General features: G+C 45.7%; 1 protein-coding gene across 1 annotated transcript in view; it reads left to right on the top strand.

The window, feature by feature from the left end:
* Positions 1-14,535, top strand: part of IFTAP (intraflagellar transport associated protein) — an 898,282-nt gene that overhangs the window by 777,755 nt on the left and 105,992 nt on the right. The window lies entirely within an intron of this gene.

Genomic DNA, 14,535 nt, shown 5'->3' with positions numbered 1-14,535 from the left:
ACAAAAAGTTCACACCGGCCCCACTATGTCGGGCTCAGACCTCTTAAAGCAAAAGTTCACCAAACAGTTCACGTTGGTCTCCCTCAGTCGGACACAGTCCTTTCACAGAAAAACACACTTGCAGGGATTCTCTCCTGCAGGCTTAATTCACCTCCTTTAGGGGTTCCCTTCCCCTAACTTATTACACTTTCGGTCTGCCTCAGTCAGGCTCGGACCGTTTACTGATGTCGAAGACTTTCAAATATGTGTCTCTCTTTTCTACAGACCTCTGCAGGACCACTGCCACTTTCCAACTTCTAATTCACAATTACCCCTGTGCTTCCGGGTGTGGGTAGTTCAGTGTATTATGCAGCAAAGTTCAACATTCACCTTTTTACTCTCCCCTTTTCTCACAGTTAATTTCAATCACTTTGCTTTTACAGTTTATTCACTTTATCACTACAAACTTTTCACATTTTTACAGAGACTTTCGAATGGGCCACTTCCTTTCTCCAGACCACTTGGTTATTCAGTATCGCTGACTTTACAGCTGTCGTCACTTCAAGGTTCATTCGCAGATCTGCCTTTCTTCGCAGCTCATACATACGCGTGCAGCCTTCAATTGGGCAATATAATGTTTGCCATTTCAGTCTTTCTCCAGCACACACCTCTCTCTCAGATCGCTTTCCCCCCTCACCAGCTGTGTGCATTTCTTTCTTGTTTTTCTTGTCTTACAGTCTACGCGTCAAGGTTAGTACCACAGGCTTGGCCTCGCTTCCCCAACTCTGCCGTTCACCCGAGAGGGTCACTGGCGTCCTTGAAACACAATGAAGCCTTCTGGTTTGGGATTCGGCCTGCTCCACATGTCGTCCACTGCCTTTTGGAGGCAACAACCTCCTGCAGGAAACTCCTGCGTTTCTCCATCAGTGGCTTTCGTCCCTCGGTCTGTTGCTCTGCTCCAGTAGGTACACCTTCGCCATTGAAGTTCTGCTCTAACTCGTGTTCCACCTTGCTCAGAGTGTGTCTCTATCTTCCGACTTTTATCTATGTGAGAAGAGCTAATTGGCCTCAGGTGTATGCACTTAGAGTGAAGTGTCTGACCCAATTAGCGCAACATGCCCAATGCGATGTGTAAGTGTTAGTATTGTTACTCTGTCACCCTCTTCTTCGGCCCAGTGTTTGTGCAGAAAGAGGGGGGAGTTGGGTCATCGGAGAATCCAATGAAATAGGAGGGATCATGGGTATGGTAAATGGAGGAATACTGCGTCTCGCCATCGGCTGCTTCACCCCCACTCCCTGAAGACCCCCTCACCCAGGTGATCCTCCTGCACCGGTCCACCCCCAGGAACTGGATCCAATAGCAATGGCTGTATCCTGGCCACCTGGGTGACAAGTCCCTGAGGACTAGCGGGTGAGACACCCTTTGGTTTCTCACAAAATCCAAAATTGAAAACCAAAACCATTGAACCTGCGAGTTATTAAAGCCACCAGTGACAAATGGCAGATAATTTACGCTGAGCGTATCACAGTTAGCTTGTGCTTCTCACTACACAGGCTATTCTCTGGAGATTGCAACACCGCACAATTGCTTCCAAAAGAAAGTGTCACTTTAAATATAAATATTTTCACCATATCACCCTCCCCAACTTTTCTTCAAAGTTCCACCAGTTGCTCTCACGGAGCCCAGTGAGTCTCCAGTAAACCACTCACCTCTTCACCTCTAGAAACACATCAGCCAGTAAGAACTAAATATTCACTTGTTGAAGCAGGGGTGCCAACTTTTAAATACACTGGGTTGTCTTAGCCTTTTAGTGCAATCTTTGACTCGGGTGATGTCATGGGAAGTGACATCAAAGGTAGTGGCATAACACAATGGCATGCCATCATAGGAAGTGGAACAACAGGCTCTTAAATGTGGACAACATACTGTTTAGGCCTTTTCATAATGACGCCACCCCACTTTCCAACAAAACTAAAATGTGACGGATTAAAGGACTTCTAACCAATGGCATTGGGGCAACATTTCTTATCACAATTATTTTGGCTGTCTGAGCCTTTACAGAAGGGCACTAGCCGTTTGCAAACTTGTCTTGGCCTTGCCACCAATGCGAACAGTCCAGTCAGAGAGGCTAGGCAGTTTCCCCTCTGCATGGGATCACCAGCCACCTCAGACCTGTTTCAACTTGTTGGAACTAATCACTGAGTAGAAGCTTGATTCACCAGGACCCATATCTGAGCATGTTCTATCTCTCTTAAAGAATAAATCTAAAATAAAAAAATGAATGATTGGAAGGCATTGAATCATCAATCATAACTAGTGGCATCACTCTAGGCAACCTTCTGTTGCATTGTACTGCTAGACCAGAAGGGTTAAACATGGCTGGACTTGCTTGTGCTTTCATGCAGAGGGCACATGGCCTAGCTGTTCATAATGGACTGCTCCTTTTAATGAAATGACCAATAATCATTTGAATATGACTATGACTGTACAATCTAGATAAACAATTATAGAATGGAAGGCTGCCCAGCGCAATCATAAGGTTTAGGAATAATGCAAAACCTTGCATCCATAACTTTTTTATTTTACTCTGCTTTCCTCTCAATTAGCAACTATTATTATTTCACATATCCTTAAGTAGGTAAACACATACAATGGGACATATAATGTGTAAGGTACCTAATTTGCTTGCTACACCTGATGCAGAGATGTGTGAAATCTGCAGCAGCATTCCATCCTCCTGAGTCTGATAAAATCAGTAACCTTGAGTTGGCTTATGCCCTACTGTATGAGATTGGGCAGAGCAGCAAGCAGAGCTGAACTACGAGCAGTTTAAGGCCTAGAGGAGCGTCCCCTAGTCCCACTACAGGCACAGGTGGGAGGAGGATCCCCTTCTCCAGGTTTCAAGTTAGTTTTAGTTCTCGTGTTCAACCACAAAAAGGAAACCAGGAAATCAGGATTCAAAATAAAGTTTCAGTTCAGTTGTTGGCTCCTTCACTGTGTCAAAAGAAAATTCTGTAAACCAATGTTCAACCAACAGAAAAGTATCTCCTCTTCCGTGAACAATGATTTCCCACTTTGGTAAATGGCATCAGGGATGTTCCAGGTCAAGAGGTTTTGCCACAATTTATAAATGTCAGAGTTAATGAAACACAATTTCCGGCAAAGTAAAAGAACCACAGCTTTTGGCAGTACTTCTTAAGATTCTTTATAATCGTATAAGTCACAGTTTATTTCTTTGTCAGAATGACCTCACAGCAATACTGATTTTACCTGAATAATGTTCATATCGGGTTAACTTCTGTAAAGGTCACCATGTGAGTATAGTTGCCTGCTCCATAGTTTTCCAAATTCCACTGTGCGTCTGAAGTTTTAAATCTCCTGAGAACACAATGTATTACCACAACTTCAGCAATTTGTATCTTTGTGCAGAGCAACTTTTGAGAAAAGACAAAATTCACTTTACTGCACCTCAACACCTTCAATTAAGAAAGGCACTCTTCTTCTGACTATTCACTTTCCATAAGGGCAGGCTTTTTGACAACAACAACCAAAATGCCCTTAAGGATGTCATTCTACTTGCTCCCTTCTTGGCTTTGGTAATGTGAGTTGTAACAACGTTCCGAGATCAGTCCAATCAACAGGCTTCCCTTTTCCCAACCTTGCATTGGTCGCTTTAATTCCTGCCCACCAGAGTAGTTTAACCAGGGCGTGGCACGGTGTCCTACCCAGGCAGACATGAGGAGGCATCAGGGCCACCACCTGGCTGACTACCGGATCCGGATGGTGCACGTGAAGTGCACCCTGCTGCTTAGTGACCTGGCTGCAGTCTGCAGACTGTGCGCAGAGATGCAGCAGCCAGGATTGGAGCCAGGAGAGAGAGAGAGAGAGGGAGGGAGGGAGGGAGGGAGGGAGGGTCAGGCAGGTTCAGCAGTGAGCAGCAGCAGCACATGTGCGCCTATGCCGACACGATAGTGGCGAGGCCCGCTGTCTGCCCCAGCCTGACTGTGAGCATCAGCCAGCCCAGCAGGAGGCCAGCAGCAGCGCCAGAGAGAAGCCACTGCCCAATGAAAGGTAAGGACCTCAACCTCAGCGCTGGTCAATGGTCTCCTCCTGACTAGGTGGCACCAATGCCACTCCAGTAGCCGGCCCAGGGTAGGGCCTAGGCCCAGCGGTTGAAGCCAGAGAGATCATGTTTCATGGCACTGGCACATTCATTGGCCATGGCAAGGCCCACGCCGTGGCACTCCCTGGATATATATTATTGTTGTGTGCCCACTGCGCCAGTATCTCTGAGGCATTTGAAATTAGATCAAGATTTATGAGAGAGAGACTTTCTGATCATAGATTCAAGTCTAAAAAGAAATTGAAGACACACTGGGGCATTGAAGGCGTGTCCGTAATGGTGTAGAGTAAAATTCATGTGTCAAATGTAGGCAGATGCATTTTATGCATGAATTTTACTCCACGCCATATTTGATTCATTCGCGTGGTGAGGGGCCGGGGCGTAGGGAACTGAATATGTGCTTCTGCCTCCAGTGTCCTCTCTGCCATACAACAAACCAGCTCGTAACGAGGTAGATGTCTGAAAACGAATCGATGCGATGTACCAGTGGGATACTTAATGGACCCTTTCTCGCTCACTGTGTAAGCATGTGCTAGAGGTAAAAGCAGAACTGGCCTTCCCTGGCAACATTTCACTCCTTGGCAGCTGGCACTCGAGTTGTACGATGGCCGCATTATAGCTGTGGTTGCGTTTATTAGAAACGTTCAGCAGCCAGGCTGGTATAGTTTGGAATACTTAAAACATGTTTGAATATAGACGTTGGGCTATCATGTTTTCATGTTTTGTGTTGGTGCATTGGCTATTGGTCTCTGGTGCTAGTGCTACTGGACATAAATTCAGTAGAAGCTGGTTCCGTATTTGTATCCTGGGACTAAAACAAAAGCAGTACAAGAATCGGAATGCAAAGCATAAAAATGAAATAGGTGTGGCAGGTCATCCTACATGGAAACACATGAGAACCTTGCTCGTGCTCAGCACTCTCTGAATGTAAGTATGTTTAGGCTAAACGTGTTTGCATGCTTACAACACCAGACACCCACTTTGTGACAAAGAGTACATTTAGTACTGCTGCATCACGTTCAAGGCAATGACAAAGTTTCATCCCACCTGGATGAACAACTCACCATCTCTCCAAGTTCTTGGAGTACCAAAAGCCACAATATCGTCAGACTAGAATCAAAGGGAAGCAAGAAGAAAAGTATCCGAAAGCAGGCCTTCTCGTGCTATGGACCCAAACCCCAAAATAACACACATCACATTGACCCCATCTTTCATGCTTTTCTGTGAACACTTTGTTGCCCCCTTGATAGCATTTCTTGCACTTCTCCTCTCTTAAGGCTCTTGAGGTCTTTCTATTGCTGTATTCTCCCCCATTGTATAAACCCCATAATGCATGCATACACACATTGGGCCTCATTATAAGCTTGCTGGTCCAGTAACAATGGTACCGGTAAGCTTGCCGGTACTGTTGTTACCAGACCGGCAAACAAAGAAGTCTGCTCGTGGGTGCCTTTCCGCCCGCCAGGTCTGACCTTGCAGGCATACCGGCACCCGCGAGCAGACCATGTCGGATGCACCGGCACCATTCATGAGAAATATTTCATGAATGGTGCCGGTGCATCCGGCCTCCCCATTCCCATTGAGTCCAATGGGATTCATATGGGAATGGGGAGCAATATTTTCCGGCGGCCGGGAATGGGCAATTACTGGGTCCGCCGGGGCCGTAATGCCCCGGTAGTTGCCCATTCCCGGGCGCCGGGGGAAAAAAATGATTCCGGCGGCAGCCATGCCGGTTTAACATAATGATGCCCATTGGCTCAATGAGGACCATTGGATCAAATAAAGAGTTCCTCCTGGGTTTGAACTGTAAACTCCAGTGGAGATGGACAACTTAGAATTCAGCCAGTTTAAGACACTTGCCAAAGATGCTACTGGTGTAACCAGGATTTCTTTTTAGGGTGGGCCTTAACGTATGTCTTGGGGCCCAAGAAAGCCATATGAAATAAATGTTATTGTCTTCATCAGCGGGGATGCGACATCAAGGTGTTGACTGTGATACAATTAGACGTTTTAGTCATTATAAAAAATGTAGCCTGCAAAAATGTTAAAGAACAATATATCCTGAATATTGAACAGACGGTGTCCTGCTAATATGAGGAGTAGCGCTGCTGATGTGGCTCCTGCTATGAGGACTGAGGCACATGGTCCTGCCAGGTCTATGGGGGTCCCCTGGGTATCAGGTAAAAAAATTGCGGCAAAAATGTTGCCGGTAAAAGAAATTGCGGCAAAAATACTGTGGTTTGACCTGGTAAAGGTGTACCCCATTATACCATTTAAGGAGTGTGGGGTGGCCCCCACATCCCTTAAATGGTATAATGGGTCTGGGGGTTGCAGGGGTGTCCCCCGCATCCTTTACATGATTGTGGCGCAAAAAAACACAGCATTTTTGCCACGATATGTTGTATTCACGGCCATTTTTCCCGTGATTTTAAGACATGCAAACGTCCCCTGGCAATACTAAGAGATTGACATTTAAACCCACCAAACTGAGGAAGTGGGAAGAGCCTACAATGATTCTGTATGGGAATTTAGGACGAACATACTCGCCCTTAGCATTTAACATCTGAAAATGGGGAAGTCGAGTCCCTGGAAAAGATTTACAAAGAGTGTCAATATGGCGCATTTCAAAGAACACTTTTCAGGGATGACTGCAGGAAGGCAGGAGTGATTTCTGTTACAAAAAATCGCAAACTCTCCATCTGTGGCAGATTCTTTTTTCATGTCTATTTTTCCATCAGTTAGCTGTAAAGGGGAGTTTGGGTTTTTCTGTAAAATCGATGCTTTTAGAAACATTTTCAATGGTTAAGCTTTAAAAGCGGGGGATTTCTCCCTGGCCATCATTTTTGTGAAAAAGGACAATTAGTGCTGTAAAGCTGCTTGTAGGTTAGTCTACCACTTTTCAAAGGTGCTTTTTTACTGGTAAAGAAAAAGATGTGTCTTGTGCACATTTACTTTTATTGTGCATTTTGCCTGAACTAGAAGGAAAGATGTGTTCTTATGTTAAAGATGTGCATAGAGATAAAAAAATTGATGAGGGAAGGGGGAATTGTTGGCTGTTGTATGATATTAGTGTTATTATTTGTTATCGGTCAGAAAAACGCTGCATAATATTCTTAAATTATAATGATGTGTTACTTTATATAGTGTAGGTGAGCTTCCCCGGCTTACTACGTGTGAGAGAAAATAAAATAAGCAACCCTTTTCGGGGAAGAAGGCACAGAGACCCGGCTGCAAGAGTTCAAAGGATGGTTTATTTCTCCAGCTAGGAAATAACCCAAAAAACTCCCAACATTTACATCAGTGCTTGTATATATATTAATTAAAGTAACTCTAACAATAAATGCTAAATGGACCCGATTGGCCAGGCGGTGTGGTGCTGTAGGTGTGGGTGGCATCTCTTCCTTCTGGTTGGCTGAGTGGCTGACGAGATGACGGACGTCAAATATCTTGTGCTCCACGCAGGTCAGGGTCTGGTCACTGTGTTCACTACCTAAGCTAATATGTTGCATTCGAAAAAAACAAAAAATAACAAATTATCTAAAACATTTTATGCTACTTTTCATATTACTACACAAGTTACACATTATAATCATTGTCAGTAAAATTGGATCATTCGTGGCTTTAATTAGAGGCCATGACCTTTATTGTGCATGTAAAAAGAATCAAGCTGTGTTTCCCATCTCTCCTAAACTTCAAACCTATTAGTATGAATTAAAACATATATTGTGATAAGATGTTTAAGGTTAGTAGTGGGTGTGTTGGGTGGGTTTCACAGCACAGGCGAGCGTCTGGCACTTGAAAGAAAATACCTTACAGGGAGTGCAGGGTCAAGATGGCAATAAATTGTTCTTAATGGGGGTGGTGGCTTGCACGTTTATGGGAATGAATCGAGCAGAAAGTGCGTAGCTCATTCTGGTTCACATGCTGGTTCTCAGGCGAGCAGTGATCTCAGAGGAAGAAAACTGTATCATATTGGTTGTTGCAACTTTTCCGGCTTCAGCGTCAGAAATGGAAGCGCAGAGCTTTCCTTCGCAGGGGGAGTGCAAGGGTGGGGGTCAGCCAGCTGCCTGCGCGCCTTGTGTGTGTGTCTCTGTCCTTGGCTGCTGCGGTGAAAGGGGAGCTGAGCATTGCTGTACTATCGCAGTGAGGCCTATTTACCCAAGATGGAGTCGAAAGGGGGCACAAAAGATGGATGACCCGTGTCCTGCTCAGTAGTCCCATCTATGCAGCAGTCAACCGTGGTTAACTTTACATAAGGGCAAGGGGCAATCCCACTACCGGAGGCACGTGGTCCAAGCCTTGTACTGAGGAGCGTACGACGGGAGGGGGCCTAGGGACCCCTCACTCCCATACATTCCCCCCTTTTGTTACATCTAAAGTAACACACTACTTATCTCGTTCTTTCCGTTCTCCCTTCGGTAGCGCTCAGCTTCAGCCACAGCCTCATCCCAAGCAGGTGCACCCTTTATTGGCATCCATGCTTTACACAACTTCTTAAGCTGTTACCTCTTCTTGCGTATTCTTCTGGGGTGACCATTAAGTATATCCCACCATCCCCATCTAAATCTATCCAAACCTCATTATACCACAGCAAGTTCTTTGGTTCTTTAATGGTAGTGTAATGTAGATTATCGACCATGTCCCCATACTGCCTATAGATGGCAGTCATCCTATACTGCGGTGTGGTGTATTCTCCAGTTTGTACTTGGGCATCTATCATGGTAGCCACCGTTGTCTGTCGGCCCACTGCTACCATCATCATTGCAGAATTAGGCATATTATTTTCACAGCATCTTAGTCCCAGTTGGCACACACAGAATATTAGGAGAAGAAAGACAATAATGGGAATGAGTATCTTCGCTGCTATGTTCACCCATGATGAACAGATCGTCGAAACCACGTGTTGTCTGCTCCACCTTCTGCTCTCATTCTTTCTCCTAAATTATGCACTGCTGTTATCACGTGCGTCCCGTTATCAGCATCTGAAGTTGGTATGAACGTGCAACACGCCCCCCCAATTTTTTTGCAAACACCACCGTCTATCGCTGTGATAAGATCTAAGACATATCTGTTTTGCATCGTCATCAGGCGCAGTGCACAGAGCTCTATTTTTATGATGTTGAATCCTTCTTCAGTGTCGTTAGCCAGCTGGATGAGCTCCCAGCGTGTTATCTGCAGCCATTTCGCGTTTGCCCTTGTTTGAACGCCTGGTGCTAGAAATGATGCAAAGAATGTTTCTGCAGATGAGAAAAGCTTATACTGCTGTGGGATTTCAGCAAGGAGTTCTGATGATTTGGACGAAATATAATTGGATATTTTGCTGCGTGACAACTTGGTTCTTAATGTTTCTTCTGACAATAGTTTGTATGCTGGGGGCTCAGTGATTGTCTCATCGGGCGCTATCGATGGTTCAGCCGATTGCCCTGCTGCCGATGTGTCAGCCAATTGGCCTGCTGTCGATGTGTCAGCCGAAGGCCTTGTTGTAAACTGAACGTGGCTCTCTGGTATCACCATTAATGCTGAGTGAAGTTTGGCTAGGGCACAAGTGCCCCTCCAGGATGCTGGGAGATGCAGGTAGGCTCGTTTGCCACAGATCCAGTATATGTCCATTAATGCAGCCATGCCTTTTTTCATATCTGGCATTATTAAAGTCTTATTGCACTGCTGCGCGGTTCCCATATTCACCTTCCCTTCTCCATGGAAGCAAAGTTTGTGCGGTATTTCCTTTTGAATCTTTATGGGTCTCTCCAGGGGTGTGACCCATGTCAGCTTGGTGATATTCTGTGACCAGATGGGGATGCACGTTTCTTTTGCCCACTCGTATGTTTCGTCTGGCAGCCCTCGAAGCCCCTCAGCTTTGCATTTAATCGTTTGATCATGCCACTTGTCGTCTGCATACCTTGTCTCTTTTATGATGAAAAATGGCTCTTGGAGGCAGATTACTCCTTGTCGTCTGCTGGTGCAAGTTTGTTCGTTTTCCAATTTTTCCATAGTGACTGTGTGTGCTCGAAATGTCTTTTTTATTCTACACAGCATCAGATGAATCAAACATTGGGCCTGAGACAAGGGTACTTCCTGTGGGATTAACATTTTTGGGGTTCCAGTTGCATGAGGAATAAGTGAGCACACGTAGCAACTTTCATTACTTGCTTGCTTTGCTGCGACGCTCATGTCTGAATACCATTTATTTGATTGGTCAGGGTGTCGGGGGTCCTCTATTTCATCTAATAATAGGTTATGATAAATATCGTATCTGTTTTTCCCACCCCCGTTTTTGTCCTCCTTTTGTTTTTTAATTGGGTACCAACTCGTGGATATTGCAGCGGGAATATTCTAGACCATGCATCATCTATGTTGTTCATGGTGACATATGTGTATTCAGTAGTGGTTTCTGGTGCCGTGTGTGTGTGCATGCTTGTATTTCTGGAGTTAGTCAACCAATAGTAATTGTCATTTACATTCCATCCAAGCTCTATTTCCTTGGCCATAGTATTACTCAACAATGGAATAGCAGTTTTGTTTGCAAGCAATTGTTCATAGGGTGACGTTGTCCTTATACTATTCGATTCAATGTTATAAGTGCCCTTCCAAATAGTTGTTGCTCCAGTCCATATTAGTTTAGACCCTTGTTTTGTCATATCAGTTCCGCTCCCCCCTTTGTTCATTTCATTTGCCACAAATCAAACGTTATACCAAATAAAATAAAACATTATTATTGCAAATAGTATTGCAGCAAATTTTATAACACATTCCACATTGTTTAATCTACTGGCCCTAGTGGCATCCCTATTTCTATCTAACATCTCAGCCTGCTCAGCCGTTTCTTCGCATTGGGTCATGTTGAACCTATGTGGGCGAGACAAATTCGTTAAGTCATCATGAAAAGAAACATATTTGCAATTGCTCATTCTTTTTCATTTCTTTACTCAGTTAGGCATTTAACAATTTCTTTTCATTTTATCATAAAAATAGTGAAGAAAAATAGAAAAGACAACACGATTTATATGAGAAGAAAAGAAAGAGAGAGAGAGAGAGAGAAAGAGAGAGAGAGAGAGAGAGAGAGAGAGAGAGAGAGACAAAATATGTTAAAACCTTTTGCTTTTCCACTATACTTTCCCTATCTAAGTTGCAGTTTTCATCATGTCAGACTGTGTTAGCTATGGCATCCACACAGTCAGTTTCATTTTGGGGAATTGCGACACTGTGCGCCCTTCTCACATCTGAGAGGTGCACCCAGTATTTCAACCCCTTTACCTTAACTGCAGTTGGGGTGCTGTACACCGCTATGTATGGACCATGAAATCTTGGTGAATTCCACCTTCTTACAAAATTTCTAACATAAATATGTTCCCCTGGCACTAAAGGCCCCTCCGGGCTATCTGCTGTCAGCATGGAGGTGTTTGTTGCTACATCTTCAGTAAATGGTGGAACAATTTGTTTAGCTATGCTGCATACTGCGCGCGTTAGCTGTGCTAGGTTTTCCTTAAACTCTTCTCCCAGCACTGTGGCAGCCCTGTGCGCATCAGACCCCCTCCTAACAGGAGAGAGCGGCGTGTGCATTCTTCTCCCGTCACGATTTTGTGCGGGCTTAAATGGTGATGCTGTCATGATGCCTGCTCCCGGGGAGCCGGTTCAAGCCCTGCGTCCCCGAAAGCGGACATCCAGTCCCCAAGAAGGACCCAGCAACCCCATATAGGGGCCCTTTGGACAGTGACCTGGCGCCTATGGCGCCAGGCTCATAAAAGACATCAGTCCTGGCGCCATAGGCGCCAGGCTCATTATGGAAGTGCTTGGGTGCACTTACCTGATGCAGACCATGCTGCAGGATCCCGGCCTCCTTGAGGCCTGAAAGGAACTACTTTACCTGTGGGACTAATTTACCATCCGGGCGTGGTCGGGGAAGGATACATACCTGATTGGAGGAAGGATACATACCTGGAACTTCTTCCAAGGCTATTTAAACCCCACCTGAACAGCCACACGTGCTTCGCGTTGTTCTGCATCTAGCAGCTGGACGCTCACCGTGTCTGCTCCTGCATCCTGACTTCTGCCACGCCTCCCAGCATCCTGGATCACCTGCAAAGAAGAGAAGAAGAGAACAGAAGAAAGAAAAGTCCTTACCTGCTAAATCCGCATCCCGGAGATATCTCGCGGAAAATCCTGAAAAGGAAGACTTTTATTTAAAAGCTCATTGCGTCGATCGCTGCAGCGCCGCATTCCACTCACCTTTACAGGGCGCCTCCATGTTCAGCAGCGATCATCCGGATTCGCAGACACGCCCCAGCGCCTAGGGAGAAAAAGACCAGAACAAAAGGTGAGAGAGAGAAGGGAATAAGGAAAGCTAAATCTCCATGTTAAGACTTACCTGTTGATTCATTCCCTCTTCATTTCGGGTCCGCGCCGCATCCTGGCATTTCCGGACCCCGGCCCCTAAGGGGAAAAAGAGACATCAGCGTTAATGAGCGAATGAAAAGACATTACCAAAAAACGCTCATTAAAGACTTACCTGATTTCTACAAGGATTTCACCTCTCATCTCGGGTCGATGCCTGTTCCCCGGCATTCCGTACCCCGGCCACTATGGGGAAAAAGACACTAGCATTAGTACATTAATGCATGGGCACAAGGGGAACCTCTTATCAAAAAACTTACCTGGAAGCCAAGCAAGTTTGGTTCTCACCAATCCGAAAATCCAGTGAAGTAACTGGATACCAACGCGCCCCTGCATCAGAAACAGGATGGAGAGCTCGTCCTTCCAGACCCTAAGGTGAGACTCTACGAGGAATCATGGAAGGGTTTCGAGGAGGGTGAGAGGGGAGAGTGGGAGGCTGATTGCATTACCCCGCAGACAGTTAATCCCCTATTTTCGCCTACAGAAGGATACTTCTGCGAGCCAGACAAACCAGATTTGAGGGGCCCGGTCCAGTCCATCTTCCGAACCCTGCGCATCACCTTAGAAGAGGACACAGCAGCGCGAACCAGGCCAGCGCCTCCGTGGGAGTCAGGTGAGTGTTACAATCCTTGCATGGTTGATTTCTGAGTTGGAACAGTGCTAGGGGCAGACAATATACCCAATTTTTTTTCAACGTGCTGCATCATTTCGATAAATTGCTTTTGAGCAGCCTGTTGATCCTCTCCACAACTCCATTGGCCATTGGATGATAAATCGAACATAGTTTATGTTTCACCCCCAGAAGGGAGGTTACTTCCTTGAAGAGGTCACGTGGCGTTGTCTGAACGGATCACGTCACAGATTCCCCACCACGAGAATACTTCTCGCACAAGGAACTTGGCAGCACATTTTGCATCAGGATGGGGACAGGGACCCGCTTCCACCCACCGTGAAAAAGGGCATACTACCACAATCAAGTATCTCGCTCCATTACATCTTTCTCCCATATCGGCGTAGTCGATATGTAATTCTCTGAATTTACCTGTACGGCGTGGCAAAGTGCCACGCAGAATTCGTAATGTCCTTCCTGAATTGTAAGTTTGGCATGTAGTACATTCAATCACAAATTTAGACAAGTATTCGTGCAGATTAGGAACAAACCAATCCTCTTGAATATCTGAGGCAATGTGTTATTTTGCAACGTGAGCTGGGAAATGCAGTTGTTGGAATGCTACTTCTAATAATTCTACAGGCATCACTACCTTGCCTGTCGTTTCCTGTCTCCAAATGAGATCTGTGGCTGATTGTTTACATCCTCGTTTGCCCCACAACTCCTGCTCTTCCGGTGGGGCCCTTCTCTGGAGTTCTATCAATTGTGCTATGGGCGTGTTACTGTATGCTTCTGCTGGTGGTTCTGCTGTGGCTGTTTTTACAACGTACTCTGATGTGGGTGTTTTATTGAAGTACGAGTCTTCCTTCGCTGCTGCGTCGGCTGGCGCGTTCCCCAATGAGACGGCGTCTGTGTTATTGGTATGGGCTTGGCATTTAACCACCGCTACTACCGATGGCTCTGCTAGAGCTTCTATTAGTTCTTTTAGCAACGCGGCATGTTGTACGGGGGACCCGTCTGCTCTTCTGAACCCTCTCCTACGCCAACGTGATAGCCCTGAGTGAACTGTGGTGGTGACGTAAGCTGAGTCTGAATATATTGTCACGGCACAATCTTTGGCTGTGTGTAACGCGCTGATTAGTGCGGTCAGTTTGGCTGCTTGTGCAGAGTAGTGTGAGGGGAGGAGCTTTTGAACAATCACTTCGTATGTGTCTTCTTCCATGCGCACTACTGCCATACCGACATGTTTCTCTCCTGTCTCTGAGTTTATGGATGCTGACGCGTCTATGAAATAAATTTCTCCTTCTGTAAGGGCATTTTCTCTTGCTTTGGGAATGTCATCGCCCTCTCCCTCATACGTGCTACAATCGTGTTCCTGTAAATCTTCAGTTGTGCATGGCTCTGTAATGAATGTGGCTGGGTTCACTGTCT

Source organism: Ambystoma mexicanum, chromosome 11, assembly GCF_040938575.1.
Source record: "Ambystoma mexicanum isolate Mex_15411 chromosome 11, UKY_AmexF1_1, whole genome shotgun sequence".
NCBI classification, from domain to species: Eukaryota; Metazoa; Chordata; class Amphibia; order Caudata; family Ambystomatidae; genus Ambystoma; species Ambystoma mexicanum.
The sequence above is the reverse complement of the archived record's forward strand: the minus strand, read 5'-3'. Positions and strand labels throughout refer to the sequence as shown.